This window comes from Mustela lutreola, chromosome 6 (genome assembly GCF_030435805.1).
Source record: "Mustela lutreola isolate mMusLut2 chromosome 6, mMusLut2.pri, whole genome shotgun sequence".
Taxonomy (NCBI): Eukaryota; Metazoa; Chordata; class Mammalia; order Carnivora; family Mustelidae; genus Mustela; species Mustela lutreola.
In genome coordinates, this window is record NC_081295.1 from 50,817,823 (window position 1) to 50,843,020 (window position 25,198).

General features: G+C 36.7%; 1 long non-coding RNA gene across 1 annotated transcript in view; it reads left to right on the plus strand.

Annotated features, from left to right (window-relative positions):
* LOC131833132 (uncharacterized) overlaps positions 1-20,915 on the plus strand; it is a 48,559-nt gene extending 27,644 nt beyond the window's left edge. Inside the window, exons 2-4 of the long non-coding RNA XR_009354331.1 lie at positions 4,457-4,564; positions 20,374-20,468; positions 20,655-20,915. This is a non-coding gene — a long non-coding RNA (uncharacterized LOC131833132). The remainder of the gene's footprint in view (positions 1-4,456; positions 4,565-20,373; positions 20,469-20,654) is intronic.
* Positions 20,916-25,198: the final 4,283 nt, after the last annotated feature.

Sequence of the window (25,198 nt, forward strand, 5' to 3'; positions counted from 1 at the left end):
GCTCTTTGAATCTATGTTATAGCACTTGCATTGTGTTGTAATTATTAGTTTTCATATTCTGACTAGTCTTTGAAATTTTTAAGAGCAGGCTCTGTCTTCTTCATATTTATATACGTAGTACTGAGTACTGTGCTTGACACATGGGAAACAATAAGTAAACGTAGCATGGATCAACAACATCATAAATTTGTGTGAACAAAAGGTCATATAATGATTTTCTGAAAAACAACACTCAAAACGTCTTTAAGTAAAACAAGAGGAAGTTGTGAAAGAATTGATTATGAAAGTAAACATATTATGGTTGACATAGCAGTGGAGATAGCAGTTCAAAAATTTGACATTCCTTGAGAGGAATGCCATTGACTTTCCCGTAGGTGTGGTACACAGATGAATAGGATGCCATCTGTGTTCTTAAAAGATTCCAGTCTGTAAGAAAAAACACTCATGTGAACAATTTGATGGAATAAGAGACTACAAAAGTTATGCTTGATGCGTATACTGGATACTAGCATCAGGCAAAGAGAGGGTGGTGAGTTCCTTATGGGGTTAATTAAGGCTTCTTAGAGAAAGTAATTAAATCAAACAAAAAGTGCAACCTTCTTGAGGAAAAAAAGCAAATATTACTACCAGAAATTTTAAAATTTAAAATGAGTGCTGCATGAAGGTGAAGTTTTGGTTTTTGTGTTCTTCTTATAAGTCAATGGAACATGTGTCATATTCATGTCCATTTACACATAGTCAAAAGCTATATTCTGATTGAAAATTTTGTTTATTACAAACTGGTCTGTATCATTGATTTTGTTAAACAGCCATACTGAAATTGTGCCTGGCCAGAGAGAAATTGAAATCTTTTGGTACAAACTCTGATCTATTATGGTGGGAAAAGATAAAAGCATTTAGTTAGGTTAAGTGATAGAGCTCCTGTTGGGCCTGGCATCATATTATAGAAAATTTAGACTTTGTTCATATTCCCATATTCTTTTGGAATGTGATAAAAGGCATTTAGATCTCTCAGGCCACACAGTTTGAAACTGACAGTCACCTCAGAGAAAAAATTCTGAAGAGTCTATGGAGACATTATCAGAAAACATTCAGTCAATTATTATTGTAAATTAAACAATTATCCCTGATAAATATCATGAAAACTTATAATTAATTAAATAATTTTACTTTGTAATTATTGTGTCGCATTGAGGGAATAATGTATTTTCATGCTAACAGTGTATTTTAATATTTGTTGTTGTTGTTGTTCCAATTTTGATACACAGCAAGGCCAAGATGTCTACATGCTTTTGATACTGATTGTTTTTCCCAGGATACATCTGACTAAGGAAAAAAGTAATCATTATACATAATGAAAATTGGATGCTTTTACTTTACTGTATCTGGATAGGACACGTTCCCAAAACCTACTTGTCTTCTTTGTTAAGAGTGTTTTAGCTATTCTTAGGTTTTTGTAAATTCAAATTAATTTTATAATCAGTTGGTGAAATGTCTTTGAAGCTATGTAAGATTTTATTGAAATTGCAATTAATCTGTAGGTTAAGGAGAATTGAAATTTAGTGTCAGCTGATGAATATGGTATACATCTCTATTTGACTCCTATTTGTCTCAATAAGGGCTTAGATTTCTCTATAGAAAGGTATAGAATGTTTGTTAAATTTATTCCTAGGTATATAATTTTATTATTATAATTATTACTACTGTAAGTAATGTTTTGACCTACTTCACTTCTACCTTAGTCACATGATCTTAGTCAAAAGGCCAAAAAGCAATCACTTCTACCTTAGAAAAGGCTGTCTAAAAATTTTCCCAGGATCATTATTTTTAATTGCAAGGGTGACTGGAACTATGTATTTATTGACCAGAGAAAGTATAAATAGACTGTGCTCTATCCATACAATGGAATATGGTACGTATGTTAAACTTGAATGAAAGACAATATATACAATAATACAAGTAAAACTTAGAAAATGGTACTTAAAAAAATTCAGAGGGCTATATGCAACATATAATTTTTATAAGCTCAAAAATAAGCAAATTGAACATATAATGTTTTAGCATTATTCACATATATGGTAAAAGTATCTTAAAAATAATATAATCAACTCAAATTAATTATAACAATTACCTTGGGAATGGTAAAATGAAGAATAGGATTAGGGAAGAATAAAAAAACTTCAAATAAAGAGACAATATTTCAGCTTTTAATTTGGATGATGCTTCATGTGTGTTCATTTTATTATTATGCTTCATTAGTTACATACATTCTTTTGATGCATCAAAGATTAGAGGCTGCTTTTTAAGTAAGAGAAATAAAATAGCTCAATGACTTTTAAAAATGGTTAAAAATTCACCAATAAATAACAGATCACTAAGAATTCCTGTAAATCCTTTTACTACTAACTTGTAATCCTCTTATACAAGGCCTGTGAACAACAAATCCTTGGAAAGAAGCTTTTATAAGCTTCATATGTTGCCTTAGACATAGCAAGAAATATGTTTTCTTAACACATTAAAGTGATTCTGATTGAAAAATATGATAGCCTTTGAAATAAATAAAATACGTCAGTATATCATTAGAATATTGGTATAATGAAATTATTTTCTTCAAGTCCTTATAAGACTATCATCTATTCAACGAAGCCTATACTGACTATCTTATTGCTGCAGATGGCTCTCCCCATACCCTAACCCTGGTCTTTTTCTTTCTTCTCATTTGTAACACTTAACATCTTTGACCATACCATATACTTTACTTATGATATTTATTGTTTAATATCTATTTTCTATCACCAGAAGGCAGTATGGGAGCTAGCTCCCAAGATGTCCCCCTATATACCATTCTCTAAGTGTTTGTGTTTTGATGCAGTACTCATCCACTTTGAATACTGGATGGCCTATGTGGAAAAATAGACTACTGTAAAAGTGGTTTTGTATGACTCTCAAAACTAGGTCATAAAAAAATATTTCAGTTTCTACTTAGCTCTCCCTTGGATCATTTACCTGCGTAAAGTCATCTGTTGTGGCATAAGGACACTCAAGTAGCCTTGTGGAAAGGGACACATTAGAATGAACTGAGGCCCACTGCCAACAATGACAATTTGCCTGTCAAGTGAGTGATCCACCTCAAAAGTAGATTTTCCAACCCCAGTCATGCCTTCAGGTAACTATTCTGGCCACCATTTGACTACAACCTCGTAAGAGACACTTAACCCAAATCACCCAGGTTAGTTGCCTGTGAATTCTTGATTCTCAGAAACTGTGAGAGATAATAAATACTTTTTTTTAAGCCAGGAAATTATGATTTAAAAACAAATCATAAATATGATAAATTAAATCCTTTGCTGAAACCTCAGAAAGATATAAAGCTATAATTCAGAACTATTCATTTAAACAATGGAGCTTTGTTCTCACAGCCTCAGCTTAGCCCAAAGGTAGAAAACATCTTTAAGATGCCTTTGAGGGGGGCTTATCTAATAAAATGAACCCCAATTTGATTCATTAGGGACCAAAGAAATTTTAAGAGAATTGTACAGACTAAAACACTGCTCATTTGACTGGAAAGGGACAGAAACAGTGCAGAATAAGAAGTTGGATCCCCATTTTACATACAGGAAGCAACTAATAAAATTTCTCAGCTGTAAATATAGGTTACTTTGCCTGACAAAGAAAGAAGGACTGGAGGGACAGAACTAAGAACGCAGAGTGTAGAGCAAAGAACAACGACCTGGCCTTTAGTCTTAATGAAAGAACTAGCAACATGTGCCTTGTGGGATTGCAGAATTACTGAGGACAAGTGACTCCTATAAACCTCCCATTGTTTCTCTTTTTCAATAGGAGAGCTTATAGTTTATAGCTTTTTTTTTTTTTTTAAAGATTTTATTTATTTATTTGACAGACAGAGATCACAAGTAGGCAGAGAGGCAGGCAGAGAGAGAGAGGGGATAAAGGAGGCTCCCTGCCGAGCAGAAAGCCCGATGCGGGGCTCGATCCCAGGACCCTGGGATCATGACCCGAGCCGAAGGCAGAGGCTTTAACCCACTGAGCCACCCAGGTGCCCCTAGTTTATAGCTTTTTTTATACCAAGCCAACTGTTGAGCACTGGCCATGTGTCATATATTATCATATTTAATTCTTACAATCCCATAGCTCCATACTAAGAAATGTAGAAAATGAGGAAAATGGGACATGAGGAACTTTGTACTAGTTACTTTCAGAGACAAAATTTGCACTTAACACCATTAGAGTCCAAATACTATGTTCAGTGAATATCATCAGTCCATTATGCTATCCTGCCTTAGATTTCAAGCCTAACATCCTGAATTTGGATGGATGGCCTTTAAATGCAATAAAACCAAGAAAGATTTCTGGGACATACATGATAACTTATAGTCTGAAGATGTCATTGTATTTGGCATGCTCTGAAATTTTGACTTTTTTTTTTTTTTTTAAGTAGGCAGCATGCCCTTTGTGGGACCCAACATGGTACTTAAACTCATGACCCTAAGATCAAGACCTGAGCTGAGATCAAGAGTTGGACACTCAACAAAGAGTCACCCAGGTACCCCTAAATTTTGATTTTTAAATAGAATGCCTTTGTTGAAACTCAGAAAGTTTTACCTGCTAATACTGGTTAATATTTAACCAAAAATATATATTCATTTTCATATTATATGTAGTTGATGATAAAAATAATCCTCATGGGTGCAGCCACTCTGGAAAACAGCATGGAGGTTCCTCAAAATGTTGAAAATAGAACTGCCCTATGACCCAGCAATTGCACTATTGGGTATTTACCCTAAAGATACAAATGTAGTGATCCAAAGGGGCACATGCACCCGAATGTTTATAGCAGCAATGTCCACAATAGCCAAACTATGGAAAGAACCTAGATGTCCATCAACAGATGAATGGATCAAGAAGATGTGGTATATATACACAATGGAATACTATGCAGCCATCAAAAGAAATGAAATCTTGCCATTTGCAACAACATGGATGGAACTAGAGCGTATCATGCTTAGCGAAATAAGTCAAGCAGAGAAAGACAACTATCATATGATCTCCCTGATATGAGGAAGTGGTGATACAACATGGAGGCTTAAGTGGGTAGAAGAAGAATAAATGAAACAAGATGGGATTGGGAGGGAGACAAACCATAAGTGACTCTTAATCTCACAAAACAAACTGAGGGTTGCCGGGGGGAGGGGGTTTGGGAGAAGGGGGTGGGATTATGGACATTGGGGAGGGTATGTGATTTGGTGAGTGCTGTGAAGTGTGTAAACCTGGTGATTCACAGACCTGTACCCCTGGGGATAAAAATATATGTTTATAAAAAATAAAAAATTAAAAAAAATAAAATAATCCTCATGGGTCAATTAACTATCAATTATTTTCTCATTTTATGTATAAACATGGAATAAGAACAGGATATATGTAATAAATCCCACAAGGAAAAAGGAAAGCTTCATGACATGTAGTAGTCACTAGTCTGTAAGCCGTTCTGGAATCCCACTGAACAGACATTTTAAGAACTTTTACCCTGAGGTGGCAGAGGTTCCTTGATTAAGTTTTATGTTCTTCTCTGGAAGAATTCCTTTATCTATTTTTTCTCCCTAGTCTATGGCTCTGCCTTCTGGAATATTTCTTCTTTTCTATTATATTTGGTTCCTCTGAAATAGGAATTGAAAACTATGCTCAATAAAAAGCTTTCACAACTAATTTTTCCCCCATAACTTTGAAGGACCATAGTATTTTAGTGTTTGTTTATTTAAGTCTGGAACAGTCAAGGTATTCTATAGTCCAAGCTTATAAACATTCCTTTGAAAATGCAGTAGACTTTTGATTTATTTGCCTCTAGTAGTTCCATGAGTTATGATTTTGGAGTCTTCTTTACTTGTTGTGTTTTGTTTTCTTTATTCCATGCATCTCCCCCAAATATTGGAAGCTAACTTGAAGTTTTCTAGAACATATATGTCAGTTATACCTATAATCTGATCTTTTTCCTTATTTCTTTTTATTCAGTAGAAAAGGTATACTTGTTTTGGTTTCTCAAAGTCATTTCATTCCATTTACTTACTATTAGAATCTGAAAACTCTGTTTTCCAATCATGCAAACCCAAATTTCTGTTTATAAACTGGCTAATTCTTCCTATTCTAATCACTTTTGTAATATATTATGAAACACAGCCAATACCAATTAATATACATCCTTTCCCTGGAACTATTGTTGGTTTGCAAATTGGCCCCTGGTATGCAGAGGGCAAGATGAGACCAAAGAAAGAAGCAGACCACTACAGATTGGTAAGTGGCAGTTTTAATAAGCAAGGAAACTTGCATACAAAATTACTAGATCTCCTCACCTTCTTGGCAGAATCTTAAACGTTTAAACAGGCCTACATTGGGTTGTCATATACATCATAAAGATGGCTTCAACAACACCTAACTCTCAAGGCTATGTTCTTGGAATAACTCCCACTGTGGCAACAGTGGGCAGAATGTATATTCCAAGGTTAGGGAACAGGGTGAGGAGCCTTAGTTTCTCAGGTATAACTCACAGCTCAACTGGAGATCATGTCCTCTCAATGACCTCCCCTAACAATTGCAAGTTAAGTAATACATGGTCTTCTACTTTATTAGCATTAACAAATACAGAGCCTATACCTAATTACATAATCATATCTCCGTCTTTGCTGCTGATATCAATTTCCTTGCCTTGAGACCATAGGTTAATGTCAAATATTTTAAGCTTTGTTATACTAGAAGCACATTTCCTGCTCTATCGGTTGGATTAAATAATGTTGACTGCCACAGCAGACAAACCCTAGAATCTTGGTGGTTCAACAGAACAATTTTTTTCTTACTCATATTTCTTTCCCAATATGCCAGATGGCAGAGAAGATGGCTTTGCAAGTCATTCCGGGACCCAGGTTGTGTGAGGAACCATGGTTTAGTAGGTAGCTACAGGAAGAGAAGAGAGGTGGAGGGAATGCCCTCACCTTAAGAGCTCTCAGCTGAGAAGTAATGCATCACTTTCATTCATAGTCCACTATATGGACTGTGACTATAACTATGTGACAATAACTAGTCACAAGTCTCCAATCTAAATGCAGGGGAGTCTGGGAAAAATTGAGAAGCACTTAGAATAATAAGAATGTAGATGAGATAAACTTTTAGGTCCTTTTAGCTCCAAATTTTTATGAATCTGTGCTTAAAATCTATTAACAGTTTCTTTATAGATCATATCTTCAGAATATTAGAAGAAACATGATCTGTCCAATAGATTGCCTATTCCATTTTTTAAAATAGATTTTATTTATTTATTTGAGAGAGAGAGGGCAGAGTAAGAGAGAGAGAGATTGAGAGAGAGAGAGAGAGATCAAGAGCAGGGGGAAGGGGCCAAGGGAGAGGGAGAAACAGGCTCCCCACTGAGCAGGGAGCCCCATGCAGGGCTCTGTCCCAGGACCTCAGGATCATGACCTGAGCCAATCTTAACCAACTAAGCCACCCAGGCACCCCTACCTGTTCATTTTAGAACAATAAAAGTCCTTCTCTCTCCATCACTCCCCCGTCCAAAAAGTTCCACACATTTCTGTTACGTTATTTGATCAATCACTCTTTTTATTGGAAAATATTTAGAGAGCACTTTCATGTTGCTTCCATGGACAATAAAGCAGGTTAGAGTAAAAGCAAATGAAACAAAATGGCCCACAATTTTTCCCCACTTAAGAAAAAGCTAAGTGGGGCCTCTGGGTGGCTTAGTGGGTTAAGCCTCTGTCTTTGGCCTAGGTCATGATCTCAGGGTCTTGGGACTGAGCCTCAAAGTGGGCTCTCTGCTTAGCAGGGAGCCTGCTTCTCTCTCTCTCTCTCTCTCTGCCTGCCTCTCTGCATACTTGTGATCTCTTTGTCAAATAAATAAATAAAATCATCAAAAAAAAAAAAAGCTAAGTAACAACTAATATAATAGAGTTTTTATGAATTCAGTAACTAAAATTTCTTCATTCAAACTCTGGGTTGTGTTTATATTTTAATCAAAATTGTTTATTTTGAGGAAACAGTAAGATTGATTATCACTGTTATAACAAAGGCTAATTTAAATCTTTATTTTTATTTTCTAGTGTTATGTTGATATAAAAGAACAGTTTTCTTTTGTCACTTAAAATGTGACATTTTGTATTTTTTTCTACAGAATGGAAAAATACTTTGTATTCTCTAGCTGGTGTCTTTAAATGTATTTAGTTTGTATTTCTTATGGTGGTAAATTTTTTACTTTTGGTTAAGTTTAAAGGTGGGGATAAAAGGGAAAGGAACAGAAACTTGCCTTTATTTATTTATTTTTTTTGTAAGTTTCTTTTTTTTTTTTTTTTATTTTTTATTTTTTATAAACATATATTTTTATCCCCAGGGGTACAGGTCTGTGAATCACCAGGTTTACACACTTCACAGCACTCACCATAGCACATACCCTCCCCAATGTCCATAATCCCAACCCCTTCTCCCAAACCCCCTCCCCCCGGCAACCCTCAGTTTGTTTTGTGAGATTAAGAGTCACTTATGGTTTGTCTCCCTCCCAATCCCATCTTGTTTCATTTATTCTTCTTCTACCCACTTAAGCCTCCATGTTGTATCACCACTTCCTCATATCAGGGAGATCATATGATAGTTGTCTTTCTCTGCTTGACTTATTTCGCTAAGCATGATACGCTCTAGTTCCATCCATGTTGTTGCAAATGGCAAGATTTCATTTCTTTTGATGGCTGCATAGTATTCCATTGTGTATATATACCACATCTTCTTGATCCATTCATCTGTTGATGGACATCTAGGTTCTTTCCATAGTTTGGCTATTGTGGACATTGCTGCTATAAACATTCGGGTGCATGTGCCCCTTTGGATCACTACATTTGTATCTTTAGGGTAAATACCCAATAGTGCAATTGCTGGGTCATAGGGCAGTTCTATTTTCAACATTTTGAGGAACCTCCATGCTGTTTTCCAGAGTGGCTGCACCAGCTTGCATTCCCACCAACAGTGTAGGAGGGTTCCCCTTTCTCCGCATCCTCGCCAGCATCTGTCATTTCCTGACTTGTTGATTTTAGCCATTCTGACTGGTGTGAGGTGATATCTCATTGTGGTTTTGATTTGTATTTTCCTGATGCCAAGTGATATGGAGCACTTTTTCATGTGTCTGTTGGCCATCTGGATGTCTTCTTTGCAGAAATGTCTGTTCATGTCCTCTGCCCATTTCTTGATTGGATTATTTGTTCTTTGGGTGTTGAGTTTGCTAAGTTCTTTATAGATTCTGGACACTAGTCCTTTACCTGATATGTCATTTGCAAATATCTTCTCCCATTCTGTCAGTTGTCTTTTGATTTTGTTAACTGTTTCCTTTGCTGTGCAAAAGCTTTTGATCTTGATGAAATCCCAGTAGTTCATTTTTTCCCTTGCTTCCCTTGCCTTTTGCGTTGTTCCTAGGAAGATGTTGCTGCAGCAGAGGTCGAAGAGGTTGCTGCCCGTGTTCTCCTCAAGGATTTTGATGGATTCCTTTCGTACATTGAGGTCCTTCATCCATTTTGAGTCTATTTTTGTGTGTGGTGTAAGGGAATGGTCCAATTTCATTTTTCTGCATGTGGCTGTCCAATTTTCCCAGCACCATTTATTGAAAAGGCTGTCTTTTTTCCATTGGACATTCTTTCCTGCTTTGTCGAAGATTAGTTGACCATAGATTTGAGGGTCTATTTCTGGGCTCTCTATTCTGTTCCATTGATCTATGTGTCTGTTTTTGTGCCAGTACCATGCTGTCTTGATGATGACAGCTTTGTAATAGAGCCTGAAGTCCGGAATTGTGATGCCACCAACGTTGGCTTTCTTTTTCAATATCCCTTTGGCTATTCGAGGTCTTTTCTGGTTCCATATAAATTTTAGCATTATTTGTTCCATTTCTTTGAAAAAGATGGATGGTACTTTGATAGGAATTGCATTAAATGTGTAGATTGCTTTAGGTAGCATAGACATTTTCACAATATTTATTCTTCCAATCCAGGAGCATGGAACATTTTTCCATTTCTTTGTGTCTTCCTCAATTTCTTTCATGAGTACTTTATAGTTTTCTGAGTATAGATTCTGTGTCTCTTTGGTTAGGTTTATTCCTAGGTATCTTATGGTTTGGGATGCAATTGTAAATGGGATTGACTCCTTAATATCTCTTTCTTCTGTCTTGCTGTTGGTGTAGAGAAATGCAACTGATTTCTGTGCATTGATTTTATATCCTGACACTTTACTGAATTCCTGTACAAGTTCTAGCAGTTTTGGAGTGGAGTCTTTTGTGTTTTCCACATATAGTATCATATCATCTGCGAAGAGTGATAATTTGACTTCTTCTTTGCCGATTTGGATGCCTTTAATTTCCTTTTGTTGTCTGATTGCTGAGGCTAGGACCTCTAGTACGATGTTGAATAGCAGTGGTGATAATGGACATCCCTGCCGTGTTCCTGACCTTAGCGGAAAAGCTTTCAGTTTTTCTCCATTGAGAATGATATTTGCGGTGGGTTTTTCATAGATGGCTTTGATGATATTGAGGTATGTGCCCTCTATCCCTACACTTTGAAGAGTTTTGATCAGGAAGGGATGTTGTACTTTGTCAAATGCTTTTTCAGCATCTATTGAGAGTATCATATGGTTCTTGTTCTTTCTTTTATTGATGTGTTGTATCACATTGACTGATTTGCGGATGTTGAACCAACCTTGCAGCCCTGGAATAAATCCCACTTGGTCGTGGTGAATAATCCTTTTAATGTACTGTTGAATCCTATTGGCTAGTATTTTGTTGAGTATTTTCGCATCTGTGTTCATCAAGGATATCGGTCTATAGCTCTCTTTTTTGGTGGGATCCTTGTCTGGTTTTGGGATCAAGGTGATGCTGGCCTCATAAAATGAGTTTGGAAGTTTTCCTTCCATTTCTATTTTTTGGAACAGTTTCAGGAGAATAGGAATTAGTTCTTCTTTAAATGTTTGGTAGAATTCCCCCGGGAAGCCGTCTGGCCCTGGGCTTTTGTTTGTTTGGAGATTTTTAATGACTGTTTCAATCTCCTTACTGGTTATGGGTCTGTTCAGGCTTTCTATTTCTTCCTGGCTCAGTTGTGGTAGTTTATATGTTTCTAGGAATGCATCCATTTCTGCCAGATTGTCAAATTTATTGCCGTAGAGTTGCTCATAGTATGTTCTTATAGTAGTTTGTATTTCTTTGGTGTTAGTTGTGATCTCTCCTCTTTCATTCATGATTTTATTTATTTGGGTCCTTTCTCTTTTCTTTTTGATAAGTCGGGCCAGGGGTTTATCAATTTTATTAATTCTTTCAAAGAACCAGCTCCTAGTTTCGTTGATTTGTTCTATTGTTTTTTTGGTTTCTATTTCATTGATTACTGCTCTGATCTTTATGATTTCTCTTCTGCTGGGCTTAGGGTTTCTTTCTTGTTCTTTCTCCAGCTCCTTTAGGTGTAGGGTTAGGTTGTGTACCTGAGACCTTTCTTGTTTCTTGAGAAAGGCTTGTACCGCTATATATTTTCCTCTCAGGACTGCCTTTGTTGTGTCCCACAGATTTTGATCCGTTGTATTTTCATTATCATTTGTTTCCATGATTTTTTTCAATTCTTCTTTAATTTCCCGGTTGACCCATTCATTCTTTAGAAGGATACTGTTTAGTCTCCATGTATTTGGGTTCTTTCCAAACTTCCTTTTGTGGTTGAGTTCTAGCTTTAGAGCATTGTGGTCTGAAAATATGCAGGGAATGATCCCAATCTTTTGATACCGGTTGAGTCCTGATTTAGGACCGAGGATGTGATCTATTCTGGAGAATGTTCCATGTGCACTAGAGAAGAATGTGTATTCTGTTGCTTTGGGATGAAATATTCTGAATATATCTGTGATGTCCATCTGTTCCAGTGTGTCGTTTAAGGCCTTTATTTCCTTGCTCATCTTTTGCTTGGATGACCTGTCCATTTCAGTGAGGGGAGTGTTAAAGTCCCCTACTATTATTGTATTATTGTTGATGTGTTTTTTGATTTTGTTATTAATTGGTTTATATAGTTGGCTGCTCCCACATTGGGGGCATAGTTATTTAAAATTGTTAAATCTTCTTGTTGGACAGACCCTTTGAGTATGATATAGTGTCCTTCCTCATCTCTTATTATAGTCTTTGGCTTAAAATCTAATTGATCTGATATAAGGATTGCCACTCCTGCTTTCTTCTGATGTCCATTAGCATGGTAAATTCTTTTCCACCCCTTCACTTTAAATCTGGAGGTGTCTTCGGGCTTAAAATGTGTTTCTTGGAGGCAACATATAGATGGGTTTTGTTTTTTTATCCATTCTGATACCCTGTGTCTTTTGACAGGGGCATTTAGCCCATTCACATTCAGGGTAACTATTGAGAGATATGAATTTAGTGCCATTGTATTGCCTGTAAGGTGACTGTTACTGTATATGGTCTCTGTTCCTTTCTGATCTACCACCTGTAGGCTCTCTCTTTGCTTAGAGGACCCCTTTCAATATTTCCTGTAGAGCTGGTTTGGTATTTGCAAATTCTTTCAGTTGTTGTTTGTCCTGGAAGCTTTTAATCTCTCCTTCTATTTTCAATGATAGCCTAGCTGGATATAGTATTCTTGGCTGCATGTTTTTCTCGTTTAGTGCTCTGAAAATATCATGCCAGCTCTTTCTGGCCTGCCAGGTCTCTGTGGATAAGTCAGCTGCCAATCTAATATTTTTACCATTGTATGTTACAGACTTCTTTTCCCGGGCTGCTTTCAGGATTTTCTCTTTGTCATTGAGACTTGTAAATTTTACTATTAGGTGACGGGGTGTGGGCCTATTCTTATTGATTTTGAGAAACTTGCCTTTAAATATTCATGCAATATCTACGATTTGGGTTCTGAAACCAAGGGAGCAGTTTCCAGGTTGATTGAATGTGTGGTGTGTGTGTGTGTGTGTGTGTGTGCGCGCATATCTGTATGTGTCTGTGTGTATAACTGAAATATTACCTACAGGCAAAAACATTCCATTCTAAATAAATTGGAATAAAGTAAAAATGCAATGATTTCTTCTGGAAATCAGACACAATTATTATTATTAATACTATTGTTTATTTAGGAAAGTATTTTTAAAATATAGAAATTTACAAGTGTATAATTCATAATTTATATAGCAAATTGGAATGATTACTTTATTAAAGGGAAGTCCCAGGACAGTGTGTCAGTGTGTGCTCATCATCTACAGAATGAAGTCCAGCTAACTCAGCAGGACACATTCTGGCTTGCCTACCTCTCCAACTCCATCTTCAGCTCTTGTCATATCCGGCCTTGTGTGCTAGCCTTACTAAAAACTTGCAGTTCCTCGAAAATATCACACTACATAGGAACTCCATAATAATGTCTGCCTGGTATTATTTCAGTCTTCTTTTTTTCTGTCTAAGGAAAACGTTCTTTACATTAAAGACACTTACTCAATTTATTGACATGTATTTATTAATGTGATTACTTGTCTCAAGACCATTTCCCCAAGCAGAATGTGAGCTCTGTTTTGAAGGACCCACTAAATTTGATTTGATCATCACTGTGTCCCTGTGGCATTGTGCTTGTCATATGGTAGGAACTCAGTAATTGTTAAATGATCAAAAGAATAAACTGTATTGTTATCTGTCTTTGAGTATGGAACAATGAAGAGCTAGAAATAAGACTACAATGGGAAAGTATAGTTGCCAATTTCCAAAGGATCTGTTTTTAGTTTTCTAGTTTTTAAATAAATAAGAGAGGCATTACTATTTATTAAGCATTCATTATATGCAAAGTGTTGAATTGTATTTGTACAGATGCATGAGGATTTACTCTCTCTTTTCCTTTGAGGCAATGACAATCCAAATAATGGTCAGGATCAAAAACATGAAAAATACACAAGATAAACATAATTTTCCAAAAACTGATTTTGTTTTACTGCCAAGGACTAAACCAATAAGTCTGAATAGTCATTGTTCTTGGGTTTTTATTTTATTTTTGTCTGCCTGAGGGCATTTTATGTTATCTGTTTGGAATGGTTCACTTTAAAGACTAACCTGGAAATGTAGTTTTATTTCCACTTTATTCAGTGAGTGAGAAATCTAGAACATGTAGCTATGATACAGAAGGGAAGAGCTTCATGGTATATTTACTCCTAATTCCAGATGGGCCTCCTGCCATGTCATATCCTTGTCACATATCTCTTGTCCTTCTTACCTTTTATAGCATGGCAGTTCAATTTCAGTACTCACTGTCACCTTATGGCCATTTTCTGAACCTATTTAGATTTTCTTGGCTAAATATTCCTTTGGTGAATATGAAAAGAATTGTGGGCAAAAAATTGTGGGTAAAGATAAAGAAGAGTTTGACTACTTTTCCCCAAGTAAGCCCATAATTGCAATAGGCAAAATTTGACCGAGAATTTATTGACCCTTTCTACTGCTGGGTAGTATGATCCATTCAGCCACAGCTATTTTTTGAGTACAAAAAAATATTTTCCAGTACCAAATACTGAAACTGTTCTAGGGAATGGGGATGTAGCATGGTACAGACAATAATCCCTACCTTTATGGATCTTATGTTGGAGGATTTTACTTTCTAGTGTCTACTCTAGACACAAGACCAAAACATTGCTGAAAAATTTATTTTTCATGCAAAATCCATTTCTTTTTATGTTTTGAAGCAAATTTCTCTAATAGCCTAGCAAGCATACGAAGGCCTATATAGTGTGATCTCTACTTAACCTCTTTAACCTTGTATTAGTTTTCTGAAAACAATATGGATTTATTATCTCACAGTTCTATAGATCTGAAGTCCATTTTGGCTCAGTTAGTTTTTCTGCTGTGGGTTTCACGAGATGGAAATCAAAGTGTTAGCTTAATATCCTAGGCTCTTATCTGGAGGCTTTGGAAAGAATCTATTTCCAAGCTCATTCACGTTGTTAGTTGAAGTCTGATCCATCATGGTTGTTGTAAATGGCAGGATTTCATTCTCTTTTATGGCTGAGTAATATTCTATTTTATTTACATGTATCTCATAGCTTCTCTGTCAGTTCATCTATCAGTGGACATATGAGGGCTGCTTCCATAGTTTGGCTATTGTAAATAATACTGCAATAAGCATAAGGATGTGTATATTTTTTCAAATTAGTGTTCACATATTCTTTGGATAAATACCCATTAGTAGAATTATTGGATCATATGGTAGATCTGTTTGTAATTTTTTAAAATTTTTATTTATTTTTTTTATTTTTATTTTTTTCAGTGTAACAGTATTCATTGTTTTTGCACCACACCCAGTGCTCCAGAAGTCAAGCAGAGACAGTCAATTATCATATGGTTTCACTTATTTGTGGAGCATAATAAATAGCATGGAGGACAAGGGGAGATGGAGAGGAGAAGAGAGTTGAGGGAAATTGGAAGGGGAGGTGAACCATGAGAAACTATTTTTAATTTTTTAAGGAATCTCTATACTGTTTTCCACAGTGGGTTCTCTGATTTGCATTCCCACTTACCGTGCACAAGGGTTCCCTTTTCTCCACAGCCTCACCAACACTTATTGTTTCTTGTTGTTTTGATTTTAGCCATTCTGACAGGTGTGAGGTGATACCTCATTGTGGTTTTGATATGCATTTGTCTGATGATGAGTGACGTTGAGCATCTTTTCATGTGTCTGTTAGCCATCTGGGTGTCTTCTTTAGAGGAATGTCTATTCATGTCTTCTCCCCATTTTTAATTGTTTGTTCATTTGTTTTTGGTATTGGGTTGTATAAGCTTTTTATTTCAGATACTAACCATTTATTGGATATATCATTTGCAAATTATCTTCTCCCATTCTGTAGGTTGTCTTTTAGTTTTATGCTTCCTTTGCTGTGGAAAAGCTTTTAATTTTGATGCAGTTCCAATAGTTTATTTTTGCTTTTGTTTCCCTTGTGTTAGGGGACATATATCTAGGAAAGCTACTGTTGATGGCAGAGAAATTGCTGCCTGTGATACCTTGGAGGATTATTATGGTTTCAGGTCTCATATTTAGGTCTTTAATACATTTAAAAATTTTTGTATATAGTGTAAGAAAGTGGTCCAGTTTCATTCTTTTGCATGTAGCTGTCTGGTTTTCCCAAAACCATTTGTTGAAGAGACTCTTTTATGATTATATATTCTTGTCTCCTTTGTCATAGATTAATTCACCATAGAAGTGTGGGTTTATTTCTGGAGTCGCTCTTCTGTTTTGTTGATCTACATATCTATTTTTGTGCAAGCACCATACTGTTTTGATTACTATAGCTTTGTAGTCTGTCTTGAAATCTGGGATTATGATATATCCAGTTTTGTTCTTTTTCAAGTTTTGGCTATTCAGGTTCTTTTGTGGTTCCATACAAGTTTTAGGATTATTTATTCTAGTTCTGTGAAAAATGCTGTTGGTATTTAATAGGGATTGCATTAAGTCTCTGGCTTGCTCTGGGTAGTATGAGCATTTTAATATTTGTTCTTCCAACCCATGAACATGGGATATTTTTCCATTTGTGTTATTTTCAATTTCTCTCAGTGTTTTATAGCTTTCAGAGTACAGGCATTTAACTTCCTTACCTAAATTTATTTCTATGTATTTTATTATTTCTGTATTTTATTATTTCTTGATTTCTCTTTTTGCTGATTCATTATTAAGGTATAGAAATGCAAAAGATTTCTGTATGTTGATTTTGTATCCTGAAACCTGACTTATTCCTTTACAGTTCTAGTAGATTTTTTTTCAAATTTTATTTTTTTTCAGTGTTCCAAAATTCATTGTTTGTGCACCACACCCTGTGCTCCATGCAATATGTGCCTTCTATAATACCCACCACCAGGCTCACACAACCTCCCACCCCTATCCCCTCCAAAACCCTCAGTTTGTTTCTCAGAGTCCATAGCCTTTCATGGTTTGTCTCCCCCTCCAATTTCCCCTATCTCACTTCTCCTCTCCATCTCCCAATGTCCTCTGTTATTTCTTATGCCCCACAAGTAAGTGAAACCTTATGATTGCTGACTCTTTCTGCTTGATTTTTGACGGGGTCTTTTGGGTTTTCTATGAATAGTATCATGTCATTTGCAAATAGTGGAGGTTTTTACTTCTTTCTTACCAATTTAAATGCCTTTTATTTTTTTGCTGCTGTTGCCTGATTTTGTAGCTAAGACTTCTAGTACTTTGTTAAATAACAGTGGTGATACAACATGGAGGCTTAAGTGGGTAGAAGAAGAATAAATGAAACAAGATGGGATTGGGAGGGAGACAAACCATAAGTGACTCTTAATCTCACAAAACAAACTGAGGGTTGCCGGGGGGAGGGGGTTTGGGAGAAGGGGGTGGGATTATGGACATTGGGGAGGGTATGTGATTTGGTGAGTGCTGTGAAGTGTGTAAACCTGGTGATTCACAGACCTGTACCCCTGGGGATAAAAATATATGTTTATAAAAAATAAAAAAAATTAAAGTCTAAAAAATAACAGTGGTGAGAGTGGGCATCCTTGTCTTTTTCCTAACTATAGAGGTAAAGCTCTCAGTTTTTACCCACTGAGGATGATATTAGTGGTGGGTTTCTCATATGATCTCATATGATGAGGTATGTTCCATCTAACCCTGCTCTGTTGAGGGTTTTTACCATGAATGGATGTTGTACTTTGTCAAATGCTTTTTCTGCACCTATTGAAATGATCATATGGTTTTTATCCTTCCTCTTATCAATGTGATGCATCATATTGATTGAATTGTGAATATTGAACTACCCTTACATCTCAGGAATAAATTCCACTTGATCGTGGTTGAATGATTTTTTAAATATATTGTTGGATTTGGTTTGCTAATATTTTGTTGAGGATTTTCTATCTATGTTCATCAGAGATATTGGCTTATAGTTTTCATTTTTTTGCAGTGTCTTTATCTAGTTTTCTTATCAAAGTAGTGCTGGCCTCATAGAATGAATTTGGAAGCTTTCCTCCCTCTTCTACCTTTTGGAATAGTTTGAGAGAAATAGTTATTAACTCTTCTTTAAATGTTTCGTAGAATTCATCTGTGAAGCAATCTGGTCTTAGACTTTTGTCTTTTGGGAACTATTTTTTTTTACTGATTCAATTTCATTGCTACTACTTGGTCTATTCAAATTTCCTATTTCTTCCTGATTTGATTTTGGGAGGTTATATGTTTCTACGACTTTATCTATTTCTTTTAGGTTGTCTGATTTTTTGGTATAAATTTTTATAATATTTTCTTAATAATCCTTTGTATCTCTGTGGTGTTAGTTGTTATTTCTCTTCCTTCATTTCTGATTTTGTTTATTTGAGCCCTTTCTTTCTCTTTTTGATGAATCTGCTGAAGTGTTATCAATTGCTGGATAGCATATTCTTGGTTAGAGGGTTTTTATTTTTGAACACTTTGAATATATTATGCCACTTTTTTTTTGGCCTGCAAAGTTTCTGCTGAAAGATCAGCTAGTAGCCATATGAGTTTTTCCTTGTATAAAACTGCTTGCTTTTCTTTTTCTCTTGCTACTTTATCACTACGCTTTGCCATTTAAATTTTTATATGTCTTGGTGTAGACCTCCTTGGGTTAATTTTGTTGGAAGCTCTCTGTGCCTCCCAGATTGGATTTCTGTTTTCCTCTCCAGATTAAGGAGGTTTTCAGCTATTATTTCTTCGGATAAACTTTCTGTCTCCTTTTCTCTCTCTTCTGCTTTTTGGATCCTTATCATGCAAGTGTTATTATGCTTGATGGTGTCGCTCAGTTTCCTAAATTTATTTCTCTTTTTTTCCTCTTTCTCCTGTTCGGCTTGATTGCTTTCTATTTTCAGTTTTCCAGGTAACTGATCCATTCTTCTTCTTCCTCTAGTTTGCTATTTATTCCATCTAGTATATTTTTTCTTTCAGGTTTGAGTTCTTTCATCTATGATTGGTTCTTTTTTTATAGCTTCTGTCTCTTTCTTGAGCATCTCCCTGAATTCCTCCATTTTTTTCTCAACTCCAGTGTGTATCTTAATGACCATTATTTTTAAAATTTCTATTGGGCATATAATTGTCTCCATTTCATTTAGGTCTCTTTATATGATTTTGTCATGTTCTTTCATTTGAGATATATTCCCCCATCTCCTCATTTGTCTAACTCTCTGCATCTGTTTCTATATTTTAGGAAAGTCAGCTAGGTCTCCTGCTCTTGATAGTAGTGGCCTTACAAGAAGAGGTCTTTTAGTGCCCTGCAGTGCAATGTCTTCTATTCACCAGAACCTGGCTCTTTAGAGGTTTCTCCTATATGTGTTGCATGTGCCCTACTCATGAGGCTGAGCCCCATTTACTTTCAGTTCAGTCATCTTCAATGATTCTTTCTGCCGATTAAGGTCAAGTTTTGGTCCCTGTGCTGTTAAGGGGCCAGTCTGGGGCCACGTTGGGCTGAGTGGGATCAGACCCGGTATTTGCCAGAATTGTGGTGACACTGAACTACAGGATGCTCTCCCTGGGTTGTCTCCTTTTTTAAATTTTTTTAAATTTTTATTTTTTAATTTAAAGATTTTATTTATTTACTTGATAGAGAGCACGAGCAGGGGAGTGGGAGAGGAAGAAGCATGCTCCCCACTGAGCAGGTAGCCTGATCCAGGGCTCCATCCCAGAACCCCAAGATCATGACCTGAGCTAAAGGCAGTCCCCTTAACCAACTGAGCCACCCAGGCACCCCTCCCTGGATTGTCTCCTGAGAGGCTTTTGTTGGTGGGTGGGGCCAGTCAGACCAACTGTTTTTCCCTATCCCACTGCTGGGTCACAGTTGAACTGGTGTGTGTGGTTATCATCCCCTTTCTCCAGGGCAGGTGTCACTTTGGAGTGGTGTTGACCCTTGCCAGGGCTATTTGTACATTGCCACCCTTATGGTTGTACTTTGGATGGACTCCAGCTGAGGGGTGAGGTGGAGAGGCTGGTTCATAGGAGAGTATGGGAGTAGGGTTCAAGGTGGTTCCTTCAGGTGTCCATGCATCTAGGTGGGGGGCAGGAGAGGGAAGTGACACCCAACAGTTCTTTTGTTTTTGAAGTCTCCTGAAGATCCCTGCCCTTTCCAGCACATGCTCTGAGATTAGTAAACAAATATTTATATCCTGACATTTTTCATATTGCTGCTATATCTCATCAGAGTTGTTATTATGTTGTCTCTTTAAGAGTGGGGACTCAGTTTCCTATTGCTCTCTGGTTCTGCCAGAGATGGGCTGCTGAGTTTTAAATTTCCCAGTGTTGAGCCTCACTGATTGTAAAAACTCACAAGTGAATCTCCTCTGTGTTGAAAATCAACTATTATGGGGGTTTGTCTTCCCAGTGTGGATCTTCTGTGCCTGGAGTACCTGGTGTGGGATCTGCTCCTCTCCCTTTACCATGCTTGCCTTGTCCCTCCCTCCCATGGATGCCTCACAGGTAATTTTTTGTCTATGCCCGTCCTTCCATTTTTGACATGGGCTCTTCTCCATGTTTAGCTGTGGAGAGTCTTTTCTGCGAGTCTTAGGTCATTTTCTGGGTTATTTACACTGATGTGGGTGTTATCTTGGTGTATTTATGGGACAAAGTGAATTTAGGGTCCTCCTCCTCTGCCATCTTTTCCAGAATTCCATCACTATTGGTTTCCTGCATCAGCCTTTTCAAGGAAGTAATTTTGTACTAAGTGTCTGTGTCTTTAATGCCTACCACAATGTTTAACACCTGTAAAATGGTTCAATAAAAGTGATTCAATAAAAGCATACTGATTGAGTGCAACAAAAAGAACACTTGCTTTTTCATGGAGTAATCAACTGATAAGTCAACTGTCATCAATTTGTTGATTTCTTGTTAATGAATACCATTATAAACACTTTGAATGTATACTTAGAGTTCATAAATTTAAAAACTTTTTTTTTTAAAGATTTTATTTATTTATTTATATGACAGATAGAGATCACAAGTAGGCTGAGAGGCAGGCAGAGAGAGAGGAGGAAGCAGGCTCCCTGCGGAGCAGAGAGCCTGATGTGGGGCTCGATCCCAGGACCCTGGGATCATGACCGGAGCTGAACGCAGAGGTTTAACCCACTGAGCCACCCTGGTGCCCGAGTTCATAAATTTAAACTCAACTTACCTAGAGAATTTATAGGCTTAAGCTTCTACTTTTATTTTTAATTCAACTCTTTGGATTTGGGTATAACATTTCTCTCCATAGAGTGAAAAAGTCCATTTCTTTTCATATTTGCTATACTTGTAGTTATTTTTTTTTCCAAAATTGCATCCTCATTTTCTGACACAAAAGATTTTAGATTGGCTGACTTGTTTTATGTATGTTAAGGTGTCAAGCAACGCATAGTGGATCCATTCAGTAGTAGAGTTCTGTTCAACCAAATTTATATATTTTGTTGTTGTTGGATTACTTCATATACTACATATAGAATAAACATTCTGTCATTCTATATGAGGTTAACCTTAACTAATACTTCTTTATGTTTCAGCTGACACATTAATTATAATTATTAAAAGGCGTAGATGCTGTGAAGTGTGTAAACCTGGTGATTCACAGACCTGTACCCCTGGGGATAAAAATATATGTTTATAAAAAATAAAAAATTAAAATACAGACACAATATTTTTGTGTCTGTATTGTATCTATTTTGTGAAAAGTAGAGAGTCATGTGTTATGAATGCTATGTGTGCTCTGGATTGATAAAATTATATACGGTTTCCCCCACTGTCCAAAAGTTCACTATATTCCACTCTGCTTTTACGAAAGACCTACCTTGGTACCTGTTTTCACTAACTGAAAGAAATCTGAAAAGTATATTCACTTTTATGAAATAATAATTACTTCACTTTACACCATTGTGGCTTATGAGGTTTTCAGAAGAAAGCTCTACTTTTGGATAGCAGAGGAAACCTAAGTAGCATAACTATTTGCTAACTATATAGGATAACAAACTTTACTCTGTGTATTTTCTTAGGTAGTATGATTGTTTCATCTTAATGGATTTTCCTATTCATCCAAAATTCTGCCTTCAGTTCATCCAGATTTAGCAAGAAGAGATTGCCTATACTTTGAATACAGATTCTGAAGGTCCTTAGAGATCACGTAGTCCCTTCATGTTTGGCCGTTATGTACTCATTGTTTCAGGAAAGGCACACAGGAGCAAAAAGGAAAGGGAAGAAAGTATCTTTCAGGCTGTTTCACTAGCTAGTGGAAATGGAAATAATTTAAAGAATAAACAAATAGGAAGTAAGCATAATGACTAAAAGAGAACTTCCTCAGACCTAACCTCGGCAAAATTTCTCTTTCTGCAGAAGGGAGAGCAATCAGGAAGAACAAATTTTGGTGGCCCTGTGGGGAGTTTTCTGGGCTCTGCCACCTGGGTCAAGTTACAAAGAAGGCCAAATGGCAGCTTGGATTTGAGGTTGCGGCTAACAATGAATACGTGATCTCCACTTTTCTTAATAGAGCTCCCAGAAGCTAGCTGTGAGGCATCAACAAAAAAAGACCTGCATCATGAAGACTCCCAGAATTCCACTGACCTGGTCTGGCCTGGCAATGTAGCAGTAATTCTAGTCCAGCCTTAAAGGGCATAGAAGTGGCCAGCAGCCTCTAGACTGGAGATAATATCATAGATATGAACAAGTGAGGTCTTACAGCAAGCTAGGAGGGCTGGCTAAAAGACAAATACATTTAGAAGAGAGTGAGTGTAATTAAAGACAATTTTTGGTCACCTTACATTAAGATTCTATTGTACCCTACTATCTATTGAATGTTGGTATCCCTACTTTGTTTGCATTTTGAGACTTCTATCCCCATGTGGTGGTGTTTGGAAGTGGAGTCTTTGGGAGATGAGTAGGTCATGAAGGCAGAGCACTCATGAATAGGATGAGTGCCTTATGAATGAGATCTAAGAAAGCTTCCATACCCCTTCTGTTATGTCAGAAGACAGCCATGTGTAAACCAGAAAGAAGATTTACACCAGACATAAAATCTGCTGGAAACTTGATCTGGGACTTTCCTGCCTTCAGTCCTGTGGGAAATAAGTTTCTATTATTTGCAAGCCATCCACTCAGGTATTGTGTCATAGTGGCCCAAATGGCCTAAAACATGGCTCTATTTCATGCTTTGCCCCAAATCACATGCACATACAGACACAGACAGACAGACACACACACACACCATACTCCATGACTGGATCTATGTAATACTTTTGAAGTTTAGGTACAACCTGAGGGAAATTGAGAGGGGAATATACAATTATATTAGGACTACATTTCTACTAATCCAGTGAAATGGAAATTAAACTGACTTACAATAAGCAAATACATAAAATTCTATTACTTAGACACATAAACCCAAGGAATTTGATTCTTACCTATTGCATTAAAAAAAAAAAAAATGTTAGGGGCACCTGGGTGGCTCAGTGGGTTAAAGCCTCTGCCTTCATCTTGGGTCATGATCCCAGGGTTCTGGGATTGAGCCCCGCATCAGGCTCTCTGCACAGCGGGGAGCCTGCTCCCCCTTCTCTCTCTGCCTGCTTCTCTGCCTACTTGTGATCTCTGTCTGTCATATAAATAAATAAAAATCTTTAAAAAAAGATGTTACATAATTTGCCATATGTTATGCTGCAAAAAGATGAGAGATTCAGGTAAGAACCTAAATTTCTGACTTTTACTTTAATGCTTTGTCCATGACACATCATAGGTATGGTTTCTAACTGGGAAGGTCAGGCTAGTTTTTAATTATAATACAGCCATCAGACCTCTTGGGTGACTTTATATGTTTCTAGCATTAGGTGCCTGAAAGTTTTTAATCTCAGTTTACTTATCTAACACCGCATAGCAAATCTGAGGAACAGCCCATATGAGGATACATTCAAGAATATAGTCTAAATTTAATATTTACTTTTCTAGAGATAATCAAAGAGGTAAGGTGAATACTTCGGTAAAGCTTCTCTTTATGTATATTTATTTAAAAAGTAGGGTTTTTCTTTATTTATTTCGTTTATTTAAAAAGTAGCTTTTCGTTTTCATTTGTAGTTTGTGGTTTGTTTTTTCAGGATTATTTATTGCTCAGTAGAACATACATGGCTACCAAAGAATTCAATGGGAGGTCTCATTTTATGAACTACCTAGGGAAAGCAGAGTTCCAAGTAACTACTGCAGTGGAGATGTCTCTGATTCCAAATACCCATGTCTTGCTATAACCTTGCCACAATGTTCCCAGAAAGTTAAAATGGAACATATTCCATGTGCTGCAGCTCTGAAGTCATTGCATTGGTTTTAGATCATTTTGATAATTGGAGAAAGGCAGAATGTCAGGAAACATACAATGTTTTCATTTCCATTCAGATACCATGACCAGTAAGGTTCTCCCTATATTGAAATTCTTACCAGAATGGGTTATATTTTGATGTATTTGTTGATAGAAAAGAGTAATTCCCCAGAGACCATGGCAGCAAAATAAAAACTCTAAGCTTCTCAGGATGGCTAATGGGCAATTGTTACCAGAGGTCCCAAAGGAATTTAAGTCATCACTTGTACCCATTCATATGGCATTCAGTCTCTGTTCTTTTAAACTCCAGCGAGCCATTTCCTTAGCTCATATTCCTACATCCCTCTCTTCTAATATATACTTCTTTTGATATCTGACTGAATTAACAGTACAGTGTTATAGGCAATCTCCACACTAGCTTCATTCAAAGGTAAATTTAATCAAATGCTGTGTGCTGTACTTTCTGAGGAAGTGAAGGTAGCAGCTACTTGTCTTCCTGTTGATGTTGTTTTCTGAGTGAAGAGGCAGCTCACATCTGTCAATCCACAGGCCCCTTCCATGTGCTTATCTCTGTTGTGAGTGAGTGGATGTAGGGGGAGGATTTAAGAAGTGAGAGCCCCGATCCTATGTTTCTATGACATTTCCAGTCTCCTTGTAGTCACAGGACAATCACACTTATAGGTATTGTCATCTTGGACACTGTGGACCAGCAGGAAGCTCTGCCTATTTGGAAAGGATTAAAACCAGTTAATGTATCTGTAAATATTAAAAGAAGTGTGTTGAATAGCTCATCATCAGGGAAATACTAATCAGAACCATGATGAGATACCACCTCAAACCTATCAGTATAGCTAAAATTAACAACACAGGAGATGACAAATATTGGTGG